The following is a 20840-nucleotide window of genomic DNA, read 5'->3' as shown; positions in this document are numbered from 1 at the left end:
ACCTAAGAAAGATAGATCAGGATCCCGATCACTCTTACACGTCCAAAAACATAAACAAGAGGATACTGTTTTAGGTACAAATGTGTAGAAAATGACTAGCAAGCAGAATATAGTAGTTATAAGCACTCCTATGATAAAGCCCCACAATCAATCCTTATTGTAGATCCCAACAGATGTCTTTCTTTTAAAAATGTGGTAACAAGTAGTTAGTTAAAAGTTCGAAAAGAACACGTAAACTGCTGCGCCGAAATGAAATCTGGTAAATACGGCGCTTTATTCTGGAGACGGCCAGTCGGTATAACACTAGAAGCACAAAGATCAATCATTCAAATTCTACCAGGGCAACTAATTAACATTATAACAGTTGGAAAAGATAAATGAAATCACACACACAACATATTTTCTTCAACTCACCTCATATTTAACCAAATTAACATCACAACTGTTGAAAGGGTAAGTAATCTTTACACACAGTCTTCACGATTCATGCTGACGTATGGAAATCGGGAACTAGTTTGGAAATTCCAGTTCATGTTTCGCATGCTAGGAGAGGAGGAAGTGACCGATAACTCAATATTCCAGTGCCTGGGGCCAGAACACGCCTGTGACTGCTAGCCGACATCCGCACTTATCAGCTGTGACTCGCACGCGTACAGCGATCACTTTCAACAAGGTTCTTATGTGTGAATTGTTGTGTTGTTTGTTAGTGACATGACAGAAATAGTCTGTAATAGAATTTAAATGGTCTGTAATTAGAATTGGACGAAAATAACGGCAATCGAGACGCATTTAGTGAATTTTCCGTAGCACCATCACAGTGTTAATGACGGAAACAGTACAGTGTACCAAGAAAACAACAGCTTGGGGACAATTTCGGGCTCCTACCTTCAAGCGAATTCTTGCGTGACATTAAAAGATGACAGTTTTCGTATAATTATTGCTAGGGTATGCATTATTGCCTTCGATTTTTTATTAAAATTAATTGCGTTACACATATTTTAGATTATTTTGTACTATTTTGGGACTAAATAAATTTCGTAACTTGAGTAAGGTAATAATGTTCGATTTTCTCATTTCCTTTTTTAATTTAGATTCCCATCATTTTCCCTCTCCATTACTGAGGCCGAAAAAAAGTAAACAAGGGGGAAAATTACACTACTAAATACAGTAGATAGTACATAAAACCAATAATTTTTTTGTTAGATGCGTTGACGAGTAAAAGAAATGTTAGGATTGGATTGTTTTTATCAAGTTTTAGACCACCTACTACAAAAATTACCTATACCTGCCTAGGTTACGAGATAATAAACTATCAAATTGTTAATGATCTCACGTGCTATATTAATAGCAACAACCATGAATATTCATAACTAAAGCAAACTTGTACCCTTATCCTGAGATAGTGCAGCTCATTTTAAGCATGCACCCCACTGACCCAACCAATGAAAGTGAGCTGCATGTATCATTTTACAGCGTAACAACATTCCTGCCATTCTTAAATCTCAAGCAGTACCAAGAATCGAACTTGGGCCCTCTTGGGCAGCTGGCGGACATTCTTAACTACAAAAAAAGAGATGTATTGCATAACCGTAGTGTGCTTGTAGTGCGAGGGTCGGATGTGAGAAACTGTTCACCTATCTGTGCAACATCACAGGAGCTACAGAACACTACGGTGGGGGGCATAACTACGAAACACAGACTCACTGCACTACTTTCACGTGCATTTTCATCGCACACATTGGACGGACGAAAGTATTCACGAATATGTGTGATGACGTCATAGCTGCGGTAGAGCATGTATCTGCTTCAAGACTGAATCTTTGTTCGTCTTTGACGAATTACAGTGGGGGAAATCTTACATGCCAGCTTCTTTTTCCTTTTCTTTTTTAATCTCGAAAAGCCAAGGAGGGGTCTAATAAATGAGGAAATACAGTTAAGACCCTTCCATGTATACAATAGGCCAACCTTCTTCTCTGTATGTCATGATAGCTTGCAAATATGATATTCTTTTCTCTCTAATGTCAGTCTACTCAATGAGCAGCTTTTGGTTTATTTTCAATTCTTTTCCATTGAAATCCAATATTTTTTTAGAATATTTCGGACACACTTTTCACTTCCTTTGAACCCAACTTTCTTCCAGTGCTGCCATTAGTAGTGCAGCTGTAGCAAGCTTGTTCCACTGTATAAAATTTGTTAACCCAACATCGGTCAAACTTAGTAACGTCACGTCATCGGTCGAGGTGTTAGCGCGGCGCTCACGCTAATGAAAAAGTTTCTGCCTTTCTTATGTATATCAATCGGTAATTATCTTGATAGGAAGTTTCTATTTTTATTCTTTTGTCACCTTATGGAGCACTTTAATTTATTTTTATCACATTTGGCCTCAAACCCCAAAGTATAATGCCTTATTATACAAATGAATGATGAGTGCCATGATAAATGATGGAAGTTATTATTTTAAATTTAGAGAATCTATTCACAAATGATATCAAACGATGTAATACACAAAACAATGTATAATATGCCAATAACAGAACAAAATTATTGCATTATGTACAGTTCATCCATATTCTGAATATTGTCTTTGGTATCTTGCAGCTTCATTCACTGCTGCTGACATCCCTGGCTTCCTTCTCACCATAGCACTGATGACACCTGGTTATTGTATACTCTCCACAAATTGAAGCCTGACAAGAAATGCACCGAACCATGGAGAAACGATTCCTTCTTTTCGGGTAAAAGCCACATCTCACCCTCGCTTTGTTTGCAACAGGTTGAGGAGTACACTTTGTTTCTGGATATTGGAGGTATTTCCTTATTCGAATCTTCAGGTCGTTCTGAACTCCTTCCTTTGAAAGACTTGCTACCATATGATTTCTCGTGAGAACCAATGCTAGACTTTTCAAAAAATTTCTTCGTTCCATTTTACTGTTAGTGTTGCAAAAGAGGATTACTTGAGCATTGATGGCACCAACATCTAAAAGTGTAAAAGAAAATCTGAGTGGCCAACGACAACATACTCTGGCAACAGTGTACTGTGATTTCATCTTATCAGGGACTACTATACCTCCTTTCGTGAGGTTGTACAATGTCACCGTTGTTGGCTTCTCTTTGTCGCCAGTAGTTGGATCAATTTCATCTGAGTCATGCATACTTGAAACCAGAACAACGTTTTGGCTCTTTTTTGGGAACATACAAAACAACTGTACAATCTTCTCGTAAGGCAAACAGGCTGCGATTTATAGGCCGTTGCTTCGTATTTATAAGTTCAATCAGTCAATACTGATCTGCATTTAGGGCAGTCGCCCAGGTGGCAGATTCCCTATCTGTTGTTTTCCTAGCCTTTTCCTAAAAGTTCTGGTGGCAGTTCCACCTTATTCTTTTTTAGAGTCCCAATTACTGTCAAGGTATATTGGTGTAGAATTGCATGTGTAAGCGGAATAGACAAAAACCAATTGTCCATTGTAACATTTCTTCCCGACCCTTTGATTGGTTCAACAAGTCTCTTGACAATGGCACTGGGTCTAGTATCCAACATGTAAGGACCAGAAGGCTGTCCGGTCTCATGAATCTCCATATTCGATGTATAAAACATCCTTGAATCTACCTGAGAAAATATCTTTATGCCATATTTGGCAGGCCTCTTCGGTATGAACTGTCTAAATGCACATCTACCACGAAATGATTCAAGCATTTCGTAAACTGTAGCGTATTCAGAAATACTGTAGATGTTCACACATCTTGCTGCGAAACCTTCAAACACATTTCTGATTGGGGCTAGTCTATCAAGTGCTTTCCTTGTCAACTTCGTCCATGCATCATCAGAACGAAAACCTAGCAACAGTAACAGAAATCTTCGGTAACTCATTGTAATTTACAAGTAACTATTCTCATTTTCGTTCCGTATTGAAGAAAGCTCAGTCAAGCTAGCGTTGCTGGAACAGCCCGACGTACTCAATACGCACCATACGAAAAAACTTGATTATTTTTTCCAACAAATGTTTCAACGGTGTTATAACACCCACTTGACTGTCTTTTGGATCCAATTGATTACCACACCAACATAATTACTGACATCCGCTAGCTTCGACATAATATTTTATCATTAGCAACGCCTCCACAAGAAGTTCCATTTTCTTTTCTATGACTTTCAGATATATCAACAGTATACATTTTAACATATTTATTACGTTCACACTTCTGTTTTAAATAACTGGCAGTGATTTTACCATCTTGGATTCATACTATGGGAATTGAAGAAACATCCCCCTTTGATGATTGTGCTTACACTCAAGGCCGTCAGAGTCTTAATGATATATAACAAAAGGATCCATTTTAGTTTTAAACTCTCAAATATTCATGTTTAACCACGTTTTAATCTTCAAAAACTGTTAATTTACTGGGTTTTTTTTCTAACACACTTTGGTGCAATATCGTTGTTTTAGACGTTATTATATATTTTACAAAATCACTGTTCAACATTTTACCCAATAATTTAGAAAGACTCCATATGCATTATTTTTAAGATTGATATAGGCTGATGAAAATTAAATGTCGTATGGCTTTTAGTGCCGGGATATCCCAGGAAGGGTTCGGCTCGCCAGGTGCAGGTCTTTCTATTTGACACCCGTAGCGACCTGCGCATCATGATGGGGATGAAATTATGATGAGGACAACACATACACCCAGCCCCCATGCCATTGGAATTAACCAATTAAGATTAAAATCCACAACCCGGCCGGGAATCGAACCCGGGACCCTCTGAACCGAAGGCCAGTACGCTGACCGTTCAGCCAACGAGTCTGACATATAGGCTGATGATGCCCGTAAAGGAGGGTGAAACATGTACCATTGACTTTTATGTATTATGTATAAATTTTAACCATATGAAATAGTGGATTATATTGTATTGTATTGAACAGGTGGACTTAAAAATATTGTAATAATATTTGAAACTCATTGTAAGTCAAAATAATTCTAGAGCAGTCCCACCCTTATCCCATAAATCCTCCACAATCTGGTGTGACGATTTTTGCACGCCTGCTAAATACAAGAGACCTAGAACTGCCCTTATTTCATCAGGATTTGTATCTATGACACCACTTTTACTGCTGTAGTTACTTCAAATTTTATGAAGACAATCGTTTGTGTACGCTGTAATTTCTTCAATCACTTAGTCAGCTCCTTTGACTCCCGGTGGATGAATAACTATATTTCTGCACTTCCTACGTACTTGTTGGTGTGCTGCATGAGCATGCGAAACGGTCAGTTGATCCTTACCGATATACTCCACTCGAGGTTCTGTTATTTCCTGTTCATCACCGGCAGATTGTTCACTTCCGCTATCATGGTCACTGTTAATTGACTGTTCTGCGTCTGAATAAACTGAATCATCTAACTCTTGAGATGGGCCTATTTCAGTGCCATTATCAGATTCTTCCAACAGCCACTGGATTACCTGATCATCTGAACGATCCATAGTTTCTGATGAATACTACATGTAACTTCACGTGCACTGAAATAGCAAACAATGACCTCAAAACATCTACTCGGAGTCTTCTAATTCAATAATCACGACACAACATTATTTAGAATCTAAACGAACACCATCGGTTGAGGTGTTAGCGCAGCGCTCACGACTTCACAAATAAGCAGTCTAGGGTACTCTGATGACACCTAGGCAACCGTTAACAGCACTATTTGCTTGTTGACATATCACCAGTCAGTTAGATAGCAGCATACGTCAGCAGAACAAAAGAAAAACAAGCAGCAGCCTGTTAAAATCTTTTGTTAGCGCTGCGTTCCCCCCTCAACCGATCTTGGGTTAAATAAACGTCCCACCACACCCTCGTCAAAATCATCTAACTCCATGATTGGTTTGTTTCTCTTACGAATGTTATTTGGTGTTCGAAATAACAGTGGTTCCTGACGAGCACTTAAGTTAACTCTTCAAGTTTTTTCCTAATTTTTGCAACAATGTGTAGACACACCCCCGTTACTGCAGCTGTTCGCTCTCGCACCTTTGTGACAGGAACTGTGAAATATTTTTCACTGGCTTACTTCTGCATAACGTACACACCTTACTAGTTCCCTTCCTTGTCCATGGAAACTACACTACCACGCAATTGAAAATACCAGCCATTACGTTACCAGTAGCTTATTTATTTATTCACGAAGCATAAGATAGAGCTTCACTGAAAGCATTTCACTTATACTGTCAACAGACTAATTAACAAATATCAACTATCATAATAAAATATAACAAGGCGGTATAACAACTACACATAAACTTATCCTTAAGAGATCATTTACACCCCTCTGGAAAATATTTTTACTTGGTGCTAAGTCAAGCTGTTGTCTGCTATTAATAGTGTTAAAGAGAGTTGGGAGGCGGAATAGAAAAGGTCGTTGAAGTACTGAGTGTGGGGAATGTGGAGAAGGTTTTTGACTGGTGGGGTGGAAAGGAATGCGGTGAAGAGCAAGACAAAATGTTCTAAGTAGTAATGCCCATTTAAGATTCCATTGAGGAAACTCAGGTCAGCTACCTTTCGCCTGATGTGCAGCTATGACACAATTCCCCTCACTACCTGCAGCGTAGGGTTTCCTATAATTGCACCAAAGAAGGACACTGCTCTGTCTAGCAGGTCAATATTGGAGGAGAAGGCTGTTGTCCAAATTGGAGAGAAGTAGTTCAAGAGGTTGAATGATCGTGAGGAAGAAGTGGCAGGGAGCAGTGGGATCAGAAATTTCTGTGTAGCGGTAGAGAATGCCTAGTAATTTCAGTGCCTTGGTTGTATTATCTTTCTAAGTGGTTCTTGAATTGTATGTCACGACCACGTGTTGCGACGCGCCTCCTTTCATGTCCCAGTGCCAAGCAAATGGAGTCAAGCGAGTCTCGAATCCGCAACCTCCGAGACTAGAGATAGGGCGTATCAATTTAGAGTTTATATGATCATGTAAAAGTGGCAAGAAGTTATAGTGCTTCGAGTGATTGAGTGATAATTTAATTAAGTGAAATTTCAGAGTATTAAAGGCTTAAGATTTCATATAAGTTTTACATTTAGCAAGCTGGTGCAACGCGAAATTAGTGCATGTGTAATATTGTGAAATAGCCGACAACACGGCTTCAGTGTAAAACGGAAAACGCAGTAGCAAGTTCTGAGTATATTTCCAGAAGCCAGTAGAAGGAATTATTGCATAGATTTTTGACACAGAAGCCACTTGTTCGAATAGATTCTATGACACTCACCCATCAGTTAGAACACGTGAGCCAACTACTCTTAAAAAACAACAGACTTCTGGAGGAGTAAAGGGGAAAAGCTTCCAGAAGCCTCGAACAGGAAACATAGGGGAAGTTCATGGACAGACGGAGGAGAATCTAGCCAGCTTCTGTGCAAGCAGTGTGTGTGTGTGTGTGTGTGTGTGTGCGGCTGTAATCCATATCAGTGGAGAATTTGTAGGTTACACCTGAGACAGTGAGCGGTGTAGCAAGTCGTATGTGGCCGGGAACCACAGAGAAACAGTTCAGGTATTGGAAAGGGTTACGTGAGGCAATACAACATAGACAGCAGGTTGTTACAGAAAGAGTTAAAGCCACAACAACTAAGTTACTTGTCATAGCTGTGAGCCTAGACTGGAAACGATCATCAAACTGTTTGCTAGGAAGGCCAAGTAACATAGCGTGCCTTCCCTATGGGTAACTTAACCTCGTAACCAGTACTGTTAGGGGAAAGGCTATTCTGACCGACGACGGAGTTCGAGGGTGTCAAGTTCAAGACCTGGAGTTTCACGTCCGTTTTAACTAAACATCGCATCGACTACGGCGTCTCGAGCGCAGAGCAGAGGTCAAAAAGGAAGGCAATTGCTGATGGAAGGAGAAGCCGTCGGACACAAGATAAGTAAATCCCAAGTTTTGCAGAGTCTAACATTATTGTATTGAAGAGTGTAAGAAAACTGGAGAGTCAAGGACTTGATAGAGACTATCACTAACCAAGAGCCATAAAAGTACTTGTAAAAAAGTTTAAGATTCTTAATTGTGCATTTATACTTGTACAGTGTATGTTTTTTTCAGATAATACAGGTGAAGAGAATTGTGCGTGTTGTACACTTGATCTGTTGTCTTATCACAACATACGATATTGGCATCTGTAACAGTGTATCAGCTTTGCTTTATCTTATCTTCAAGGAGGCACATTTCTGTTTCATTATAAAGACTGAGCTGTTTACTGCCCTACCCCAATAAGTTTTTCAACGCTTCGGAAAGTATATTCATGTGAACTTATGACATGCAGCTTGATACTGCAATTTTAGCCAAGGACATTCTAATATTTTGTATGTTTAGACTGACACCTATAATGATATCCTCTTTTTATGGCTTGTAAGAGCAATCAGGATCCTGATTTTTCACCATACAGGTTTGAATTTGAAGCTGATGATGCCGTTAATATGGGCGAAACATGTCCCTTAACATTTTATAATAATATTTAATTTCTAAAAAGATCTCTTTGTATTGAATAGGTGGATATATAAATAAACACTTGTAACATACTTTGTATTTATATTGAGTAATGTCGCCAACGATATTTTTGCTGTTTCACGGGAGTGTTCTGCTGTGAAGTTTTCACGCGCTTGTGAATATAAAATGAGCGACGAACAACTTATTGAACTGGTTCGCAATCATCCTGTTTTTTATGATTTATCACAACCGAAATACACGGACAGCGGTTTCAAAACTGATATTTGGAACAAAATAGGAAAGGAAATGAACGCAGACGGTAAGTACCTACTGTATGTCTCAAGTATTATTTAAGTACTGTTATACGCATAAGCTATTTATATTTTCAATTAAACATACTGAGTGAAGCAACTGAATAATATACCGAATAGGTTATGTATAGAAAGTACAATCTGTATCAAAATACATATTTGATCAATATTCATTACTTGGAGTTTCCCACCCTTCTGTGCATTTCCTCAACCAATCAGTTCTTACAAATAGCGTACACACAATATTTTTACACTTTTGACTCCCAGTAGGCATATATTACCGTCTTAGGTAACCTTCCATCATGTATTGATTCTCTCTTCTCGCCATGGAACAGATCCAGCCTCTGAAGTGAAGTAATCTTTGAACACTTCTCGTACATGAAAAGCGCCTTTTGTTGCATTTCCACCCTGCATAGGCAAATTTTCAAGTCTTGTGTCTTCTGTACATTCATTTGTAGTTTTTAGTTCGCTTGTAAACGTATTTAGATTATAATTTTTGATAAAGTTATGTAGAGTACAGATTAAAAGTACTATGTAATCTACGTTTTCTGGTTTGGCCTTAATTCGCCTGTTGTAAATTCTAAATTTGTGGGCCAAAATGCTAAATGTATTCTCAATAATCCTTCTGACACGACATAGGTCGTAACTGAAGATACGTTCACCTAGAATTACAGCAATAGCCGCCAATTCCACATCCGTAAACTTTGACATCTCGGCAATCATTGAACTGAAACACTGATAGGTGAGGATAACTATCACTGAGACATCACATGTCACGGAACTGACACGTCACAGATATGTGTGAATAGACCTAAAGTCAATTCTTAAGAACTCGCCTAGTATTATATCCGTTAGTTATTGTTGTTCTTAGGGACGGAACTACGAGGTCATTTGCTCTGTTATATCCGTTGCAGGATATATTTAACTTCAAAATACCATTATGAGTTACAATATTGACAGATGTTTTCAGAAGATCTATTTTTACATTGCACCAGCAAGTCTACACATTGTTCCAGAACCTCATCTTTTTGAAAAAGTATGATTTTCTTCTGAACAGCTCCAGACATAAGCTTGTTCCAAATAGTCATCAACCACTGCACATGAATTTAAAACAGATTCTGGCACATCACTTCATGACACAAGAAAATCTTGAAGGCTACGTGCCATATTCCTTTCCTGCTGAAGAGTGAAGCTTAGTCGATCACGATCATTTTCGGGGTTGTCTTCCTCTTCATCACATGGATCTCCATCATTCATAACGTCCACAATTTCCTCATTGGTGATCCCTTTGTGAACTATTACATCACTATCTACACTGATGTAGTCAGTAAGGCTTACCATAGATGGCACATCCAACACTGTACATAAATGCTTCCAATTCTCCTCGGTTTCCACATAATCCAACACTTCACTTCTGCGACGTCTTCTGTAAAAACCACTCCAGCTTTTCTAAAGCAGTTTGTGATGATGTCTGCATTCAGGGATTTCCATGCAGCATTAAACATCTGCATTGTTCCCAATAAGTTGATGTTAATGTCTCTATTCGTGGCAACGTTGCACAGTATTTGACGGACCACACGAGCTCAATAATGCCGCTTTACTGCACGAAATGTACCCTGATCCAGAGGCTGCAGAATGGAAGTTATATTTGGAGGCAAAAATAAAACTTTTACATGCTCCAAATGGCGAGGGACACAATTATGAGAAGAGCAATTGTCCAATTAGAGAAGACTTCTCTTTTCAGCCTTCATCCGACATTCCAAGTCGAACAACCACTCTTTGAATAGCACTGATGTCATCCATGGCTTAGAGTTGTGCCTTTATTCACAGGGCAGATTGAAGCACCTTGGCTTCCCAAACTTCCCAATTATGAGAGGCTTCAGTTTGTCCGTCCCTACGGAATTGGTGCACAAAAGAGCCGTGATACGTCCTTTTGAACTTTTGCCCCAAAAACACTTATTTCCCTTGAAATCAGGGGTTTTGTTCGGCATTAGTTTCTAAAATAACGCAGTTTCGTCTGCATTATAAATGTCTGCTGGCGAATATTCCTTCAAGGCATCTGTTGTAGTCTCCAGCGGCCATTAAGACACAACTTCCTTCGGGGCATCGTTAGGTTCACCATTCATAATTTTTTGGGATATGCCATATCTCTCCCGGAACCTATGAAGCCAACCAGCACTACGCATAAACTCAGATGACCCAAGCGAAGGTGCAAAAGATCGCGCACGCACACATAAGTGGGCCATTTAATGGAATGTTATGACTCCGCATTTCCACAAACCAAGTATAGACGGCTTGGTCCACCTCCTTGTAGTCGGCTGACCTGATCATCTTACAATGTAGACCTAGGGCATCAGCATCAATATTTTCCTCTATCTTATGTTTCTGGTTTTAAAAAGTAGAAAGGGTTGATGGGCTAATGCCAAACGTTTTCGCTACTTCTCCTTTCTTTCCGCCTTCCTCTATTTCCGCAAGTATTTTACATTTTTCACTCAACGAAAACTGTTGTCACTTTGCGACGATATGAACTTATTTAACGAAATGCACACGAACTTTGCAAGTTTAATGATATAACTTTAACAGAAACACATTGCTTTGCGAATTAAATACGAAGAAACATGCAATGCATTCGCGTTCATTGGTGGATTACAAACATCACGATCCTACTCACATATAGTGTGACGTCTTACACTGGTTGATGGGCGTAGCCTATTGGTCACATAAAGCGTAGCGTTCATTGGCGGATTGCAAACTTGGCGTTCCTACTCAGCTAATAGAGTGACATCTTACACTGGATGACGGGCGAAGCATATTGGTTACACAAGAGAGACTGCCTTCTCGATCTTGTACAGTGCATATATGGAAAATGGCAATCATATCGTCTGAATAACGAAATAACGTAACAAGAAAAATGTTGGTCATAAAACACGATGAATTTTAGTTTTCATTTGAGAAAATATGGTCAAATTGGTAAAGAAAGGAGCTCTATTTTAAATTGTTAAAATGAAACTACAAAATAAGTTAAAATAAAATATTTTAAAATAAAATATTTTAACACGCAACAAATAGGGAAAAAGGAAGGGGCAAAAAAATTTCTATTTCTGAAAATTTCGTTATACTGGTGTTCGTTACAACAGAATTATACTGTACATAACTACTGCATCCTAAATCTGCTCTAATCAGCTTGTCATATTCATACCTTGGTCTACCCCCTCCGTTCTCATCACCCACACTTACTTTAAAATCTAACTGAACAAGTCCTGGGTGTCTTAAGATGTGTCCTATCATTCTATCTCTTCTTCTCGTCAAATTTAACCAAATCAATCTCCTCTCGCCAATTTGATTCAGCATCTCTTCATTCCTGATTCGATCTATCCATCCCACCTTCAGCATTCTTCTGTAACACCACATTTCAAAAGCTTCTATTCTCTTTCTTTCTGAGCTAGTTATCATCCATGTTTCACTTCCATACAATGCCACGCTCCAGAAAAAAATTCTTCAGAAACACCTTTCTAATTCTTATATCAATGTTCGAAGTGAGCAAATTTATTTTCTTAAGAAAGCTCTTCCTTGCTTGTGCTAGTCTGCATTTTATGTCCTCCTTACCTCTGCCATCATTAGTTATTTACCTACCTAAGTAACAATATTCATCTATTACCTTTAAGACTTAATTTCCTAATCTAATATTTCCTCCATCACCTGCCTTCGTTTGACTGCACACCATTACTTTTGTTTTGGAATTACTTATTTTCATCTTGTACTCCTTACCGAAGTCTTCGTCCATACCATTCAGGATAGAGAAAGTGAAATCTATCTGCAAACGGATAACGGTAGAAACTTTCTAGGACAAGCCCTAGTGCGCTAAATTGGGCTCGTCAGTTGGTAAATAGCACACCCACCAAGACGCATGGCTAGTGCATACCGTGGAAGACGAAACGCTGGCAACCAGGAATGAGTAGCTGGAAAAGTTTATAATGTCCAATAACGGACCAACTACATTGGTATTATAAATTTACTCATTCCGGAAAAAATATTTCAGGTTCCCTACGAGAGTCAACATCTATGTCAATCAGCAAGTTACGAGATCTTCTGTAGTCTCAGATAAAATAATATAATCGGCAAATTTCAAGGTTTTGATTTCCTCTCCTTGGATTGTGATTCCCTTTCCAAATTCCTCTGTGGCTTCCTTCACTGCCTGCTCTATGTAGACAGTGAAAAGGACAGACTGCAGCATTGCCTCACCGCTCCTTTCTGGATTGCTGTTTCTTTTTCAAAGCCCTTGATTCTTATCACTGTAGACTGAATACAGATTGTAAATAATTCTTCATTCTCAGTATCTGATCCCGATCACCTTCGGAATCTTAAATAGCTTTGTCCAATCAACATTATCGAATGCCTTTCCTAGATCAACGAACGCCATGTACGTGGGCTTAATTTGATCCTTTAAGATCAGACGGAAAGTCACGAATGCTTCATATGTTCCTATATTTCTTTTGAAGTCAAACTTGATCTTCTCCCAACTCAGCTTCAACTTATCTTCCCATTTTTCTGTACATAATAAGTGTTAAAATTTTGCAGGCATGAGATAAACTAATAGCGTGGTAGTTTTCACACTTGTCAGCACTGGCTTTCTTGGGAGTAAGTATAACATTTTGCCGAAAATCAGATGGCACTTCTCACACACTAAATGGAATAACCTTGCCATGCTGGTTTCTCCTAAGACAGTCTGTAATTCAGCGGGAATGTCATCAATTCCAGATGCATTGTTCCTATTTAGGTCTATCACAGCTCTGACAAACTCTGACCTCAAAATTGGTCTCCAATTTCATCAGCATCAACAGCCCCTTCTTGTTAAAGAACATATCATCTATATCTTCACATTAATACAACTGTTGGATATGTTCCTGTCATCTTTCTGCTTTGTCTCCTTTTCCTAGAAGTGGCTTTCCATCTGAGCTCAAAAATATTCCGACACCTTATTTTCCTTTCTCCAACGGTTTCCTTGATTTTCCTCTATGCAGCTTCTACCTTTCCTAGGACCATACAACCTTCAACATACTTGCACTTCTCCTTCAGCTACCTTTCACTTTCTATCCACTTCATTCCTTAATCACCTGTATTCTTTACTGCCCTCTTCATTTCTAGCATTCTTGTATTTTCGTCGTTCATCAATCAGGTCTAGTATCTCCCGAGTTATCCACTGATTCTTAGCTGATCTTTTCTTCCTTCGTTCCTAACATTTCTTCAGCAGAAACTACTGACTTCATTTTTCATGACTATCCACTCTTCCTCCATTGTGTTTATTTCAGCCTTTTCATTTAGTCCTTGTGCAACATGTTCCTTGAAACAATCCCTCACACTCTTTTCTTTCAACTTGTCTAGATGCCATCTCCTTGCATTCCTTCCTTTCTTCAATTTCTTCAACTTCAGATGGCATTTCAGGACCAACAAGTTGTGGTGAGAGTCCACATCTGCTCCTGGGAATGTTTTGCAATATAACACCTGGTTTCTGAATCTCGGCCTAATTATAATGAAGTCTATTTTATACTTCCCAGTATCTCCAGGTGTCTTCCACGTATACAGCTATCTTCTGTGGTGTTTGAACCAACTATTAGCAAGGACTAAATTTTGATCAGTGAGAATTCAACCAGCCGACTTCCTCTTTCGCTTCTTTGCCCCAATCCGAATTCTCCTACTGTACTACATTTTCTTCCTTGGCCTACCCCTGCATTCCAGTCTCCCATCACAATTAGATTCTCGTCACCCTTTACATTTTGTATTAAATTCTATATCTTCATATATTCTTTCGATTTCCTCATCATCCGCTGAACCAGTAATAATATAGACCTGCACTATTGTGGTGGGCATTGGTTTGGCGTCTATCTTGACGACAATAGTTCTTACACTATGCTGGTCGTAGTAGCTTACCAGCTGTCTTATTTTCTTATTCATTATTAAACCAACTCTTGCATTTCCTCTGTTTGATTTTGTGTTCATAATTCTGTAATCGCCTGACAAAAAATATTGTTCTTCCTGCCAACGTACTTCACTTATACCAACTACATCTAACTTTTGTCTATCCATCCCCCTTTACAGATTCTCTAACCTTCCACAACGATTCAAACTTCTAACATTCCATGCTCCGACTCGCAGAATGTCAGTATCCAGCTTCCTGATGATCGCCCCCTCTCATGTAGTCCCCAACCGGAGATATGAATGGGGGAATATTTTACCCGGGAGGAAGCCATCATCAGTACATCAGTCATACAGAGAGAGCTGCATGTCCGCAGGAGTTGCTACCTTTTTTTTTTTTGCTAGTTGCTTTAGGTCGCACCGACACAGATAGGTTTTTATAGCGACAATGCGACAGAAAAGGCCTAGGAATAGGAAGGAAGCGGCCGTGGCCATAATTAAGTTACAGCCCCAGCATTTGCCTGGTGTGAAAATGGGAACCCACGGAAAACCATCTTCAGGGCTGCCGACAGTGGGATTCGAACCCACTATCTCCCGGATGCGAGCTCACAGCTGCACGCTCCTAACCGCACGGCCAACTCGCCCGGTCCTCGGGAGTTGATGATGACGTTTGTTGTTTAAAGGGGTCTAACATCTAGGTCATCGGCCTCTAATGGTACGAAATGAGATGAAATGTAATGACAAATTAAAAATCCAAAATCCTCCACTGACCAGAATTCACGACGTGAGGATGAAGAATGAATGGATATATATTTAAAACAATCAGTGGATCCGACCCCCAATGTCTCACATTCACAGAAACTGACGTATAACAACAGTATTACTGACCAAGGGACTGCTTCTATAGCACAATACTGATTAAATGATACTTGTAGTCTAAAGGGGTCCAAAATCGAAGTCAACGGCCCCTCATAAAAGTACTTATCGCTAAGAATGTAGAACCATGGCAGTTGTTATGTTGCGGTACTAATCAAAAGTAGCGTTGACTTGCGGTATTCCACATATTATGGTACTACTCACAGGTAATGAAATTTGCATATGTAATACAGACCTATGGTGTTTTGCATATTGCGGCGCCATTTACAGGCAACACAAACCTATAGTGTTCATCACATACTTGTACTACCCACAGGGACTCATACTATCCCGTGGTGTTCCTCAAATAGTGGGTACTAATCATAGGCAAGCCAGAACCATGGTGCCGCGCATATAGTGGTACTAATCCTAGGTACTGTAAAAGCCGACAGTGCACTCGAAGTGGGAAGCTGACCGCACGGTGCTCCTGCGTGCTACTAATCACAAACCTATTTGGTACCTAACATAGTGGTACCACGCGCAAGTAAAAGCGACCCATGGTGTTCCCCACGTGGTGGTACTAATCAAGTTGTTTCATGGTTCTAACACAATCATCCCTTGGTCGCCCCTTGTAGTCGCCTCCTACCACAGGCTGGGGATACATTGGGTATATTCTTCATCTGCACCCCCCACCCACAGGGGGTTGTGTGTTTGGTCCGCAAGAGGTATTTTATTTCCCTCAAGTACGCCGGGATGCCGGTTAGGACACCCCTATCCGCAACCTGGGGCGCACCATGTGGGAGTGTCACCTCTCCCCCTGCTACACCAGCGTAGTAGTTTCGTGGTCCTCGGAAGTTAGTTACAGCTGTAGTTACCCGCTGCTTTCAGCCGTGTAGCAGTATCGACACAGCTAAGCCATGTTGAGTATTATTGTAAGGCCATATCAGTCAGTCATTTAGACTGCCGCCCTTGCAACTTCCGAAAGGCTCCTACCCCCCTTTCGATGAACCATTCGTTAGTCTGGTCTCTCCACAGATACCCATCTGATATGGCTCCACCTGCTTCGTGGGGACGCGCAACACTCCCCACCACGGCAAGGTCACATGGTTCGCAGGGGAGGATCCCCAAACTTATTCACAATTTTAATTTGTTGCCATTGTCGAGATGAATGGCTGGTGTTTCAATTCTGAAGGTCGGCATCATTTCAGTCTTTTCAAACTAAATTTGCAGTCCAAAATTTGCAGCAATTTTGTCGAGATCTTTAATTTGAAATTTAGCTTCTTCTACACTACTTGCCAGTAATGCAAGATCGTCTGCGAAGGCTAGGCAATTAAGTTTAATATTTCTGCTTATCTTGATGTTTGAATGACATTTCCTTACCCATTCTTGCATGACTTTCTCCAGGGCGCAGTTAAACAATAATGGTGGGTGTCTCCCTGTTGAAGTCCAGTGTGCAATATAAATGGCTCAGACAATTCCCCTCCAAAGTTGACTTTCGACTTAGTATTCTTAAGAGTGATTCCAATAAGACTGATGAGTTTTCGGTGTAAACCAAATTCTTTAAGGACTTTCAGTAGTGACTCATGATCAATACTGTCATAAGCTTTCTTGAAATCAATAAAAGTGATGATTAATCTCTTGTCCTGAACTCTATGGTGTTTCATGATCCACTTAGGACTGGTGATTTGATCAGGACAGCTTTGTCCTGGTTGAAATCCTCCCAGATATTCTCCCAGTTCCTGGTCAAGTTGATCCTGAATTCCTGTATACCGTATTTACGCGAATAATTCCTGAATATTTCATTTTTTTAAATGACGCCCGAAATTGGGGTGCGGGATTTATTTGCGTCAAGGTTGGCAACATTCTCCTGGTTCACATATTTTTCGATGTTGGGTGTACAGTTATGTGTTTTGTAACCGCAGGTAAAGAAAACTGCCACTATATGTCATATTTAAATGGAAAACAATTCTGACTTTTAATTCAAAACTGCCTCTATATTTATAAATAATAGTAATATAAATTCTAACTTTGTCGGCGTCACGATAGATCAAGTCTTTCGGAACGTACAGGGTAGCTTTCCGCACTTTCAATGCCTTCGGTGCGTCTACAATGTGTTTCATAGTTGTTAAGTTTGAGTGAAATCTTAATTCGTTTGTATTCAGCATTTTAAGGAACGCCACAACATCACGTAACAGGCAGTATGCGGAGAAGCAGAATCCACTAGCGATGCCAACAGTTGGTGAAAAAGCGTGGGTCACAATTATAATCAATTCGTACGCACCGAACAATAATGTCAACGCCAATGAAACTGCATTCTTTTAATGCCGAGATCAACGGACTTACGGTTTTAAAGGAGATGGGGTCGATGTACTGTGTCGCAATGCAGGCGGAAGCAAAAGACATGCTCCCCTCGTCATAGGAAAGTTCAATAAGCCACGATGTTTGGGTTGGTGCAAGCACAAGGCATCTAACAATGCAAACATTACAGTAATCCAAGAAAAACGGCACTTGCATAGGAAAGCCAGCATAATTTGTCCTCGTATTTGAATCATCTTATCTTTTCTTTTCTTTCGTTGGATGATGTTATGTTCGCCAGAGATTTATCAAAGTGCTGTATTTGAATAATGAAAATTCACCTTGTTGGATACATTTCAGGAATAGTTTTTTCCATGGCATTTGAAAGGTTTAAACTGTGCATCAATGTTAATTGCTTGCAGTAAAGGGTCATAGAACATTTTGTGACGGGGCAAGAATTGGCATTTCTGAATTACAAGTTACTGTAATCTATCAGCTTCATTGTCCGTATTGATAATTTAAGCACAAAAGTATGAAGGATAAATCTTCCACCTAATCAATACTTTATTTTACAAAGTGTTTAGAATTTTAGTTCAATTCATTTTTCTTAAAAGGGTAGTTCCTAAAATTACAGTCCGCGGATTATTAGCGTAAATGAAAATGAAAACCTACAGCCTGTTTTCCAGTCATTGACCGGGTCAGGGATGTAATGAATGAATCATATATAGGATGTTAGTACGATGGGGTAGCCACTCCCAAAGTGATTTTTCTTAATGACTGATAGATGCTATGAAATGAGAATGGAGAGTGTTGCTGGAATGAAAGACGACAGGAAAAACCGGAGTACCCGGAGAAAAACTGTCCTGCCTCCGCTTTGTCCAGCACAAATCTCACTTGGAGTGACCAGGATTGGAACCACGGTATCCAGCGGTGAGAGGCCGACACACTGCCATCTGAGCCACGGAGGCTATTCGCGTAAATACGGTATATAATTTTAGATAAAATCTCATAAGTAACATCAAGCAAAGATACACCCCGATAATTACTGGAATCCGATCTATCACCATTTTTGTACAGTCCATTCCTCGAGCATTTACGAAATCCCGAACATTTTGTACATAAAGTATTGATTAGGTGGAAAACTCATCCTTCATGCTTGTGTGAATTACAAGTTGGCAGTTAATTCGAAATCATGTAATTCAAAATCACATTTTTGCGTCCCTATGACTTTGAATTAACGAGGTTTTACTGTATCACAAAACTAACGAACGAGTTCCCAGGTGCGTCTGTTGAAAGTGTTTACATCGCACGTAAGGAATTATCCACCACTGGTCATGTTACTATCCGTGTAAAAAGAGACCACATGTGAGAAGTGTTTTAGACGTGGATGTGACGAATTTGTAAGTAATTTAGGAGAGGATTCTACTGATGCAAGAGAGAATCTTCCCACCTACAGCAAATCTAGCCTATTGCAAGTCCAGATTAATGAAATATCTGTCACGTAAGGAGGACTACCTGCTCATTTTCATGGCAAATCTATATATATAAAATAAGAGTTTTGTCTGTACATTGCTCAGAATTTGAAAATAATGGTATTTCTGTATCGGTCACGTCCCCAGTAACAAGGGATTGCACTTTTTACTTTTCCGTAATTTCTGTCTGTCCGTATGTATGTACACGCATCACGAGAAAATGGCTGAAGAGAATTTCATGAAAAATAGCCTATAATCTAGGCTATAAATCATTTTATGCACGCCGAGTGAAATAGTAGTTCAGGGGAAGGCCCAAATCTAATTCTCAAATATTTATATTATTAGTGGTCCTATCGATAAATATTACATAACGAAAGTTATAGATAATACAATTTTCGATCATTTATGTTTTATTCGGTTGTACCGTACCGACTATGATGAGTGGTATTTCAGAGTCGGAACAAAACTAAATGTGAAGGCCTACAAATTCGAAAGCGCTTAACACTGATCAACAATAATGTTACATTGACCATTGTTTGTGATATTCTTTGTCTCATGGTGGCACTCAACTCCAATAGATGGGATTACTGCTGAGTACCGAGTATAACAGCCTGAGATATACTAACAATTTGTTGGTTGTTTTGATCCACCTTTTCAATACAAATATATCCCATATCCCCATTAAAGAAACGATCAAAATTATTAACTCAAACCTTTCCAAATATAGCAACTTAAGTAAGCTAGAAGTAGATGAATTTATTACACTATTTAAATTTGTATTAAATAACAACTATTTCACTTTTTTTTTTTTTTGCTAGGGGCTTTACGTCGCACCGACACAGATAGGTCTTATGGCGACGATGGGATAGGAAAGGCCTAGGAGTTGGAAGGAAGCGGCCGTGGCCTTAATTAAGGTACAGCCCCAGCATTTGCCTGGTGTGAAAATGGGAAACCATGGAAAACCATCTTCAGGGCTGCCGATAGTGGGATTCGAACCTACTATCTCCCGGATGCAAGCTCACAGCCGCGCGCCTCTACGCGCACAGCCAACTCGCAGGGTATATTTCACCTTTAACAATAAAATTTACCACCAATTAAGTTTAGCCATGGGTGACCCCAGCTCAGGAATATTAGCAGATATTTATATGGATAACACAGAACATAGCATAATTAAACCAAACATAGAAGGAATCTGTCTTTGGCTGAGATTTGTTGACGATACATTTGTAATAACAGACAACTGAAAAAGTAACAGCGAAATAATCCTTGAATTTTTAAACAACATCGATAGATACGTAAAATTTACCAAAGAAGACGAAAAAAAACAACTCGTTTAACTTTCTAGATGTTATTGTAACACGCTTAAAATCCAAATTGATTATCAGATATACAGAAAACCAACACACACGCCAATAACAATAAGAAATGACTCACTCCACCCCAAATCCCACAAACAAGCAACCTTTTTCAGTATGGTCTACAGAACCCACAAAATACCCTTATCACCCGCGAATTTTACAAAAGAAATAAATTTTATAA

The 20840-nt window shown here is 39.4% G+C and overlaps 1 protein-coding gene across 5 annotated transcripts in view; it reads right to left on the bottom strand.

Annotated features, from left to right (window-relative positions):
• Positions 1-20840, bottom strand: part of LOC136877494 (chromodomain-helicase-DNA-binding protein 6) — a 703291-nt gene that overhangs the window by 605930 nt on the left and 76521 nt on the right. The gene's annotated exons all lie outside the window — the stretch shown is intronic.

This window comes from Anabrus simplex, chromosome 7 (genome assembly GCF_040414725.1).
Source record: "Anabrus simplex isolate iqAnaSimp1 chromosome 7, ASM4041472v1, whole genome shotgun sequence".
NCBI classification, from domain to species: domain Eukaryota; kingdom Metazoa; phylum Arthropoda; class Insecta; order Orthoptera; family Tettigoniidae; genus Anabrus; species Anabrus simplex.
This window is presented reverse-complemented; position numbering and strand designations above follow the sequence as displayed.